Here is an 11782-nt window from a genome sequence, read left to right as displayed (position 1 = left end):
CGGTACCTCAGTTAGCCGCTCAATCACCCGATCAGTTTTGCGTCAGCTTTCACAAAGTAACCAGTTATTCTCGCTAAGCTACGCTGTGAACTGCTCGTTACAGCGCATGTTAACAGTAGCCTGAATAGTCACGTCGCACAAATGACGTCCCTCGAAAACACAGCTTAACGCGAACTACTGCGTCACGACAGGGAGGAGGCCGCCGCGGCATTCACGAATCTTAGCGCAACCTCCCCGAGGAAGAAATGTGCGCATTAAAACTCTCCAATACACTACTGTCTTCCATTTTCCGCTATAACACATGTCCTAGAGCAACTTCGTAAGTTTGGTTAATCACTCGCCGACGTCTGTCGCTATTAGCCTTCTTAATGCCTGCCTGAAAGTGTAACCCACGCGCAAAACCAGGGCCCGCAGTACCTCTCAGAGCCCTTCTAGATTTAATTTTCGAAAGCTCAACATGGAAGAGACGCCATACAGCGCAAACTTGGCGCAGCTTGTATCGACCGCGCCGATGCCACACCAAGGCAAGCCAGCTGCAGTGCTGCACTGTTTCAACTCTGTTTACGCGGGCGCAGGCGCTTCTAGCGCAATGAAAATGCAATGAAAATGAAACAGCAATGAAAATCACAAAAAAAAACAATGAAGGACAGACACAAGAAAGGCGCCGCCGGAATTGAAGCCGGCGCCGCGGCATGCGACAGCCGGCGACCGGCAGGATTCGTGACCAGTGGTGTCGCTCGTGACTTCGAGATCCGCGGCATCCATGCCCCGCAGGAATGCTCCCGCGTGCTGCTGCTGCTTCCAAGAGGTGAGTCGCGGTGGCCAACCGCTCCGGACTAGTCGGCGCTGATCCCACCGAGCATCGCTGGCGCGGAGGCTCCCCAAGAACGGCGGCGGAAGACACGCATGCAACAGGAGGCGACTGAGTACGCGTTGGTCCAGTTTGCTGCGGGTCAACTTCGCGCGGCGGCCATCTGACAGCCGCACTGTGTACGAAAAAAAAAAGAAGAGATGAAATAAAAATGGAGCTGCGCTAACCCGCGCGGTGAAGTCTCGCGGACGTGATTTTTGGCGGTGAGTTCCAAGGATGTTGCTGACCATGGGGAAGCGCGAACGGCGACAGCTTCAAGCTCTTGAGCAGCCCGCGCTGCAGTGAAAATAAACATGATCATATATACGCTCACGTGAAAAAAAAACAGCGAGAAAAGACGCAAGAGCTGAGGAAGACGCACACAGACTGTCTTGAGGTCTTGCGTCTTTTCTCGCTGTTTTTTTTTTCACGTGAACATGTACCAACTTGCCCAGCAAATCACGCTTCTGAACATATATACGCAACTTGACGCTTTTCGTTTGTATACTTTTTATTTGCTTGTTATTCAAGGGGCCCAACGCGGGACATAACATTGGGGGTGGGGATGAAAACGACAATACGCATCATACATGATTAGATAATAGAGAGTGGTTTAGACGGATGAATGTGCTTCCTCGGATGGCCGATTTGAAGAGTTGAGGGTTGGCGATTGTCTCCGCTTTGGTTAGAAGGGCATTCCAGTCCTGGGCTATATAAAAAAAAAAAAAGACTGCTGGAATGTGTAGTGGTATGGGCACGTTCAGGATAAACTGTATTCGGATGGTTATGGCGGGAATTTCGATGTGCACGTGGGCTATTTCAATCGCTGTGGAAATATGGTGAAAAAAAACAAACTTATGGAATAAACAATGACGTGCTGTTTCTACGACGAGAAACCAATGTGGGTAAACCTAATCGAGATTTCAGTGCTGAAATGCTGGTATGATGGGAGTACCCCGATGAGATGAATCTGATGGCACGATTCTGACCTGACTGAATGGTATTAATGAGGTTAGTCTGCTGGGGATCCCAAACAGAGTTAGCATATTACAGTGTTGGTCGGCCGAAAATTATATAGGTCAGTCACTTAATACTTCTGGGTGCTAAAGCTGGGTTGAGCCGCATATAGCCAGGGATACTTTTTGCCCAGTTTTATCGGTGACATGGTCAGCCCGATTTAGGTTCCGGGAAATATGGCTTCGATTTATAGTTTAAGGGGGTTTAACGTCCCAAAACGACTCAGGCTATGAGGGACGCCATAGTGAAGGGCTCCGGAAAATTTCGACCACCTGGGATTCTTTAACGTGCACTGACATCCCGCAGCAGACAGGCCTCTAGGATTTCGCCTCCATCGAAATTCGACCGCCGCGGCCGGGATCCTGAGCGCAATTTAAGCTTGGTATATAGCTCAGGCCAAATTCGACGAGGCATTTGCGAGCACGGCGCATACGGAGGGGGAAATCCTCGGCAGTACCAAAATCTGTCTCGTTCAATTAGCCGACAGCGGAGACCATTCGCTGTTGTGAAAAGTGCGAACTTAACAATTATCGGTGTAGCTTGGTCGTTATGGAAGGTACCTATAGCCGATGCGCGCGCTCGATATCGCGGGGCTGGACGAATTCTTCTAAGCGCCGACTGCAAAGATTGATGGCCAGTTTTTAAGCTTCTTCCCACGATTCTTTGTCCTTATCTTTCAAGCCATAAAATGCCAATCTGCAGCGGCGTGACGGGCGTCATCAATCCGCGCAGCAAGCGCCGAGACGAAATGCGTGCACTCATTAGCTGTTGCCCTCATGTTCTGGACCTCGTATTCCACGTCGGCGACGCATGCGCATTCTGTTTCAAGTTTTGCTAGCCACGTTTTGAGTTCGTTGAAAGTTGTTCCATGGTGTGTCAAGGTGGAGCGGATGTATATCAATTCTTCAAGCATATATATATAGTTGCCTTGCCTGTCCGAACTGGATTTCGCGCCACTGAGGTAGGATCATGGGGGCCAGGGTTAGTCTCTGCATCACCAGCTGGAGCGAGCAACTTAAGCAGCATGTACGCGCAGTCGTGCGGGATAAGACGTAAGCAGCATGGGCCCGGCAGCACTAACAAACCACGGTTATCGGCCAGCTAAGAGACAATCACTGTTCGTCACCTGCAAAACGAAGGAGCGAGGCAAGTTGGCGATGTCCACCGCAGCTGTGGAAGATGCCCAGATGCGCCGCTGTGCGAAGGCGTCACATCGGCTTTTTGCGCTGGCGGTGGCCTGACTGTAGTTCCGGTTGTCAGATGTGAAGATAAGTAGGTCTGATTACACGTAGGGGGGGGGGGGGGGGTAGAGTTGCGCAGTCCGGGATGCGCAATCGGCAGGTGATGCAACAGGTAGCACGGAACGCAGATCCATGGTGGAGTACCAGTCGTCCGGGCGTTATGCTGAAACGACCATCGATGTCGCGAGCAGAACTGGTAACCAAGAGGCCCCCAAACGTGCGCCAGGCGAGAAGTTGCAAGGGTTACGGACCGGCGTCAAGGGCGGCAATGGCAACGTGCTCACTGCAGGGGACCGGGAGCTGAAGCCACCAGATGCCAAGGCACTGCAGTGAGGCAGGTTAGTGATTCCCATCGCAGCTGTGTTGCCGAGCCCACGCTTAGGCGAAGAAGCGTTGCTGCCGACAAGCCTTCACATTTTTTTTTTCAGACCAATGGCTCTAATCGAGCTACATTTTAAGTATTACTGCGTTGACGATTTTCGCGAAATGTATGCCGTACTGCATGCGGCAGCGCCGTGAATTAAGTAAACGAAGGAAAGTCGGTGAGCGTGGAACGCGTTGTTTGCTGTGGTCTAATGAGTGGCTCAGAGTTTTCCGGCCAAAAATTTTAGAAGCGCGCTTACACGGTTGTTGTTTGTGCGGAATGATATGGGACAGCTGTGCCACTGCGTAACTTCTCTGCATGGTACAGCGATCCAGAGTGTGTTGGGAACGATGAGGTAGCTCACTGTGCGGAAAGCTCACAGGATTTTCGTCGAGGCGAGGTGACATGCCACAGGTCACCTCAACTGCTTTGCCTGAAGACTACTTCCCATCTAATGCATAATCAGTTTCATTATCGGCGCCACATTGAGCGGATGTCCTTGCTTTTCACAACGCCGTCAAGGTCTCATACAGATCTCATATGTGTCTATAGGTGCGGTACAGGCACCTTGGAAAAACATTCAGCATCAAACGGAGTGATGAGAAGCTTAGAGGGCGGTGGCAGTAATTCGTATGCTTGATACTTTTCTGTAAAGGGCTTCACCCTACAGTTTAAAGCAGCGGGGCTGATTTATTCAAAGCATTGCGGTTTAAGTGCAGTGAAGGCAAAATAAATTTTAAGAGGGTAGAAAAAAACCAAGCGAAGGTTACCTGATCGATGGCTAAAATAAAGATAAAAACTAGCTGTGGCTTAAACTTTGGTTAACCCTGAACACAAGCGAAAGCTTCCTTTGCATGACAACGTTCGCAAACGCCACACACACTGCCGAACGTATTGTCTGTAAAGCGTCGATGAAATTGCCCGATGCACGATGGGGCAGTTGCCACCTGCCATGGTGGGCAGATTGTGATGACGTCAGTAGATCACATGACCTGTCACGTGGCACCTGTCGCGTGACTGCACTGACGCTGCCCTCTTGAAAACCTAGCGTAGTGAAGCTTTCGCTTCAGAAGTGAAATTTCACGAGCCGTAACTAGGTGGCGTGAGCCACCGCCCGATTTAAAGGGTTCAGCCTTATCCTCCCATCCCATCCATTCCTCCGTATCCTGCGTTGGTTTTCGACGAATCGCGTCGCTTTACTGTTCTACCGTGGTGCAGTGTGAACTACGGAGAATGGTGGAGAGATGGACAAGAGAGACGGGGATGTGTTTTTAGCCTGATGCATATACAGGGTGTTTCACCTAAAATTTTATACAATTTTTAAAAATACGCTTTTTGAGTTAGAATAGCGCTTTTTTCACCATAGCATTGCCAGTGGTGTAGTACATCAAATATACAGCTAAGACATGCTAACTAGCAGGCTGATTAACTAATAGTTAATAGCTAACTTTCTAAATATTACTGTTAGGCTCCTTAATTATTGAGAGGCGTGTAGCCAACCGAAAGGAATATTTATCAGTTTTAAGAATTTCGAAAGCGTCATTACCCTCGGCGCTCTAGCCCAACAAATTTTGCCTACATTGCGCCAAAATACATATGCGCTTTCGAGAAGCTTTCAGGCAAAGTATACCCTTTCCAGTGTCCGTAACTCGTCGAAATAGCCTGAATTATGGTTCTAGTAAGCCCCAATTCAATGGGGTTGCTGTTTCTTCCTTTCCTGAATATTAGCCGCCGCCGCGGCTCAGTGGTTATGGCACTCGGCTGCTGACCCGATCCCAGCCGCGGCGGTCGCAATTCGATGGAGGCGAAATTCAAGAGGCCCGTGTACTGTGCGATGTCAGTGCACGTTAAATAACCCCAGGTAGACGAAATTCCTCAGTCCTTCACTGAGGCATTCCTCATAGTCTGAGCGGCTAGTGCCGCAAGAGACACCCACGCCTTTCTGTAGCTGTTATACGCCTTTTCCGAGTCAGTGACAATTCTTCCCACTTTGGGCTGCGCGAGTGCTAGCGCTATCGCGGCCTCTTCTGCCACCTCCGGAAAAGACGTCTCGATAGAGGCGCAGGTTACGAGCACATCCCGCGTCGTAACTTCCAGCGTGGCTTTCGATGAAAACTTGGGTATCGAAGCGTCTGTGAAGACAGTGACCCCCTCTTGCTCTTCTTCTATTTGATCTAAGGTCTCCGTCAAGGCCACTTTACGAGCCGCTCTGCGGCCGTCGTTACTCATGTTTCGAGGCAGCGGCTCACTGTAGATTTTATGCGCCCACAACCTGGGTAACGGCCCCGTTTCCAATCAAGCTGAAAACCGTAATTGTAAATGCACTTAAAAGGTCATGGCCTTTCGACGACCGCGAATATCGATTATTTCCGTCGATCGAGCGAACCCACGCGCTCCCGTAACGCTGGCTGGTGTCTAAAGACGTAGTACACTGTCGCGCTCCCTGTGATTTTCAACGCGTCCGAAGTGAACCAGCTGAGGATTGCGCTTTACAGTAGAGTAATGCACTCTTACACAGAACACCCGAACTGCACAAACATTCAGTGTACTTTGTTCTTTGCATAAACGGCTGCGTGCATGCATTTCTAGCAGCGCTTAGCTCACTTCTGCTTCAAGAACTGACCTCCGGCCACAGATCGTGTGTTGCAGCTCATATTTATGTATACCCCGGAGCGACGGGCAACACATTAATGCGTGCAGCACAGATGTTCGCTCTGCACAACCGCGCCTCCGGTGTCCCGCCAGCTTCCTGTATTCAATACGCCATTCCCTACAAGTGCGCTGCCGTTTTCGGAAACCGCCACGCAGAGCGAGCTCTCGATTAGCCGACTCTGCCCATGGTAGGCTGTGAAACGTGCAAGTGTAGTGCGATGATCAGCTGCAGCACTGCAGTCAGCGACTGACAGCGCTCATGTGATCACGGATTCACGGCAAGCCTGCAGCCGAAACTTCCTGCGAGGACGCGTCGCTGGACTCGTGGGTGCCCAACCCCTCAATAAACCCCACCAGATTACGTGGACCGTGCCCTGGCCACGAGGGACTAGAGGGAAATGAAAGGGCGCACGCTTTAGCTAGAGCACCAATTAACCGAGCGGGACCATTCAGCGCATTCCAATTCATCCCTATTCCCTCCACGCACAACGAACGCTTAGAGTTGCAGCGTCTCCAGCGCCGAAAATACCCTCTTCCTCACACAAAATTAGACAGCCAGGACACTATTTCCTGGCGTCAGATCCAAACGAACACTTTCCCTCATCTGCACAAACTTCACCTCATACACCCACTATACTAGACCCTGGCACATGCCCACGGTGCCAGGCTCGCCCAAAACTCTTCCAGATTTCGTGGTGATGCGGGCGAAACCGAACCACTTACAGGTCCAGTACACGTCATTTGAACAGTGGGAGGAGATGCTGACCAGCGATCGTATACCAAGGACCAAAGATCCCTCTTTAAACTGGTCCGTCTGACAGCTCAAGCCAGTGGAGGCCCTGGAATGAGGAAGCCACCCACAAGCCTCAAGAAATATTCCTATGAATTTAATCATTAACGTCTGCCTACCTACCTACTGCGTCTGACCGCGTTTATCCATGCTCGGCGTCAGCTTGGTTTTTTCATGGTCTAAGGGGGTTTAACGTCCTAAAGCGACTCGGGCTACGAGAGACACCGCAGTGGAAAACTGCGGATACTTTCGACCACCTCGGGTTCTTTAACGTGCACTGACATCCCACAGCACACGGGCCTCTCGCATTTCGCCTCCACCTAAATGCAACCAACGCGGCCGGTTTCGAACCCTCGTCTTTCGGGTGTGCAGCCGAGCATCATATATCCACTCAGCCACCGCGGCGGCTTGGGCGCAAGCGGCATGGATGTCAGGAGGTTAAATCCAAAGTAGGGCGAGTTGGTAAACGTTCATGGTGAAAAAAATGGCGCGAAGGAAACGCGAAGGAAGGCGCAGACGCAGATCAGCTCTTGTCTGCGCCGTCCTTCGCGTTTCCTTCGCGCCATTTTTAATGCGAAAGCATTACTAGTCCCATTAGGAAAAGAGCCGGCAGCGTGTGTCAGTGTGTGTACTCGCAGGTTGTGAGGAAAATCCCAGCGATGGCAAGAAAAATAGGGTGCCCCCCCTCTTGCTTACCTCAATGTGGCGCCAGTTTTTCTGGCTACATTCGTACCAAAGCTCTGAAAGGGACTATGCAAAGAATTCAAAGTCGCTTGTAAATGTTTTCTATGTTTAGAAATGATGCTAATGAGCATTCACACCAAGCATAAGTCTTCGGAACTGAGCCGGCAGTTTATTATAAGTTAAAAAAAACGTGTTTTTTAAATTCGCGGGCCGATTGGTGTGCTCGCAGTGACCGACTTTGGAACTAAAATCGTGGAAGAAAGACGTCACTGTACCATGACGTCGCCAGGTCACCACACGCTGCCATTCGCTGGGGCCACGGCAGCCACGACATCAAGGGCACACTTCCGGTAGCCGCGAAAATCGTCTGCTCGTGCCGCCGCGCGAGCCTCTCGGGCAAGCGCGGGCCAGGGCATCGCCTTCGCGCATATGGTTTCAATTTTCCTCTGCCGCCTCCTTCTGTCGGGAGTTCCGGAGCCACTCGCACGACTCTTCGTGGGCACGCATAGGGCTCGATGCCCATCACGGCCGTTAGAGCGAGGAGTCACACCTCGAGGTCCGGGTTTATTACTGCTAACTACAACAGACGACATGCAAAGAAACCCGACGCGCGCTGCAATCCAGGAAGGAGAAGAGAGACCGAAGAGATGCCGCCACGCCGCCGACGCTGCTGCTGGGGGGCTAGGAGCGACAAACGGAAGTTGCAAAGCGAACGTCATCTGATGACGTATTCATAGACGGGGCCCAGTCCCAAACCTGTTTTCTTTATTTTTGTCTGGTGCCCCGCCTGTACGAGTTGAGGCGGGAGAGGAGGAGCGTAATTTTTAATCGTCTATATCTTCGTTGTTATTGATGCTAGCTTAAAATTCCTTGCGTTGGGGTGACGAGTGATGAAATGCCTATCTCTCGTCTGCTTTACGTAATCTCAATTAATTTATTGCATAGTCCCTTGAACAACCGTTTGTCGTACAGCGTGACGGGTTGTCATACGATTTCTCGTTGCATATAGCTTACATGGGCTAGTCAAGTTGGGGGCTAGCTTGCAAAAGATATTCGAACTGACGACATATGCACCTTCAATTATATTCCTTTCCAGACTCTTGACCACTTGCCTTAAGGCGCAGTTGAGGCGTCCACCGAGATGTGAGGCAGCTACGTGCGCCATTTCCTTACCTAAAAAAAAAACAATTTTTGTATCAAAATTGTGACGCAACCGTTCGTCGTAGACCGTTGGGGTTGGTGTCATACGATTTCTCGTTGCAAATAGCATACGTCTGTTAGTCAGGTCGGAGGCTAGCTCGTGACAGGTATTCGAACCGAGTGTTCGAATGTTTCACTAGGACCATTGTGGATTCAACGTTTGTGCAATCATCGTTCGGAGGCGCGTATTCGTTTCATTTCTCAGTGCGCAACCCGCGTCGAGGTCGAACGCTCAAATGCCTTTCGCCTTCACGTAAACAGTCGAAAGCCACGGTCGTACTCGTGAAACGATAACGTGCCAGAAATTCCGAGTATAACGGATTGAAGCCGCCTCTCAGCCGACGCTTTTGTACACGGTTCTCTGCATCCGCATCGTTTCCCTTTCGTAAAGAGCTTGGTTTAAGGGTTGAACCGGTAGAACGAAGGCCGCACATCGATGCGATGTCCGCCATGTCTAAGAGCGGAGATCTATAGGCGGTCGAGGAGTCCTTACCGCCGCGCATTACAAGCAGAGCTTTGAAGCGCATGATCTCAAAGTAGCGAAATGTACTACCGGCGTCAAATGAAATGCGAACAGCGAAACGCGGGCCAGACGTTCATATTACGCTGCCTGCTTGTCGCCACCAGAGAAGGGTACGCTCTTCCGGCTTGCGATATTTTCGCTGCTGTCTTCTTTGACGTTCGTTTTCTCTTCGCCACTGGAGCGCCACATTTCCGGTGGCGGTAGGGCGATTAAGTTCTGCTCGCTGCCAGAGACAAGCGATTCAGCAACGGTCACGTTGGACACCGACCGCAATTAACCCGATCAGTCTCCTTCAGCGCTCGCATCGCATCCAGATGCTGGCAACACGGCGATGGTAGGAGCAGAATCAAAGCGCTGCAGGCCAGGGAGCCAAGAGTGCACGCTTCACCGACACCACCAATGAAGCCAGGATGCGCAAGGTGCGGTGAGTGGAAAGAGTGCGCGTGGTGCTTCAGTGGCAGACGGGCAAAGCGAGAAAACGAACATCAAAGAAGGCAAGCAAAACTACCGCAAACCGGATGTGCGAAACCAGCACTGCGGCAGGGCACAGGGAACAAGAAGAGACGGAAGGATAGGCGCTTGTCCTTCCGTCTCTTCTTGTTCCCTGTCCCCAGTCGCAGTGCTTGTAAAAGTTTCGAACATGAACGAACTAGCTCAAATTTCCGTGTTACCGGACTAGCGTGCCTTTCCCTGATGTTGACAGACATAATTAGGGTGGCGCGAAATAAAGTGGATGAAAAACAACCGACAGACAGCGTAAACCACGCACTCGGTTTGGATTTCATTTGACGTCAATAGTGCACTAGTCAATAGAAGCGAACACCTCTTGCCGGTTGGAAGCCAGCTCGTAAACGCGCTTGAAAAGCAGTGCCCTTAAGCCGATTCCGAATATCCCTTCTGAGGTACGAGCGAGACCACCCGCTCCCTCGGCAACGCCGGGTCACGTTGCAAGGCGCACGTACTGCATACCACTGCAGCGGTGGCCTAGTGGTTTGGGCATCCGCCTCGCATGCGGGAGGTGCGGGATTCGATCCCCAGTGCCGTCGGGTACCCACCGGTGATACAATGGGTACAAGCTTTGCCCTGGCCTGGTGCTCGGCTAGTAAGGGCTGAAATGCTTGGAAAAGGGTCTTTGACCCCACCTTGAGTAATCGAAAAATACCTTGTGCCATGGCGCTCTTTGGCCGTAGACGCCCTTTCGCCATAAATATCCATAATCATCATCGTACTACATACCTGCGTGGGGTTCCGCCGGGCGAGCCATAGATGCCTACGGCTCTGATGTTTGCACTTCATCACCGCGTCCCCGGAGCCCTACACCTCCCGCTATGCAATACGCCGTTCCCTAAAAGCTAGTGGACCACCGTCTGCAGAAACTTCACAACGCGGGTGAAAAGTGGCGCGCTCTGCAACTCGACATACGGTGTTGTCGCCAGCAACCTTGCTCAGGTTGCTGGTGACGACATGTAATTTGCCCGCGCCGTGCCCCGCGTGGAGCGATGAACAGCTACAATGCTACAATATTGAAGGCAGCGGCTCGCCACGATTATCCGTGCTTGGCGTTCAAACACGTACGTCAGGATAGCCACGCTCGTGTTCGCAGAACGATAACTTGCCCGAAATTCCGGGTCAGGCAATACGCTAAGGCGCCCGTGTGCTATGCAATGTCAGTGCACGTTAAAGATCCCCAGGTAGTCTAAATTATTCCGAAGCCCTTCACTACGGCACCTATCTCTCTTCTGTCAGTCCCCCCTTTATCATTACCCTTACGGCACGGTTCAGGTGCCATTTCCTTTCCCCAAAAACCATTCCGAATAATTTCCACCACCTGTACACACCATTGATCTCCACTAGGTGGCTGGATAATAGTTTTTTTTTGGGGGGGGGGGGAGGAAATGGCGCAGTATCTGTCTCATATATCGTTGGACACCTGAACCGCGCCGTAAGGGAAGGGATAAGGGAGGGAGTGAAAGAAGAAAGGAAGAAAGGTGCCGTAGTGGAGGGCTCCGGAATAATTTCGACCACCTGGGGATCTTTAACGTGCACGCACAGTACAGGGGCGCCTTTAGCATTTTGCCTCCATAAAAACGCAGCCGCGGCGGTCGGGTTCGAACCCGGGAACTCCGGATCAGTAGTCGAGCGCCCTAACCACTGAGCCACCGCGGCGGGGTGGCTGGATGCCGCATTCCCGCTTTCTGAAGTGGGCGCAAGTGAAGCCACCGGAAGTTGGATGGCATGTCCGGAAGTTCGGTGTCTGCTGTGTTTTTCAATGCAAAAAGTCGCGTATTTCGCCCTTTCGTTCTCAGTTTTTCGCGTTGTTTTCGTGTAACGTCTCCTGTAATATCAAAGGAATAAGCAGGCTGAACGTGATAAATGGGATCATTGTTCGGGGAACACTGTAATTTCAGAGGAACCGAAGTGAACAGGCATGCATGTCTCACCATGCCACGGCAAAGGGGTA

The sequence above is a fragment of the Amblyomma americanum genome, chromosome 1 (genome assembly GCF_052857255.1).
Source record: "Amblyomma americanum isolate KBUSLIRL-KWMA chromosome 1, ASM5285725v1, whole genome shotgun sequence".
Taxonomy (NCBI): Eukaryota; Metazoa; Arthropoda; class Arachnida; order Ixodida; family Ixodidae; genus Amblyomma; species Amblyomma americanum.
Note: the sequence above shows the minus strand (reverse complement) of the source record.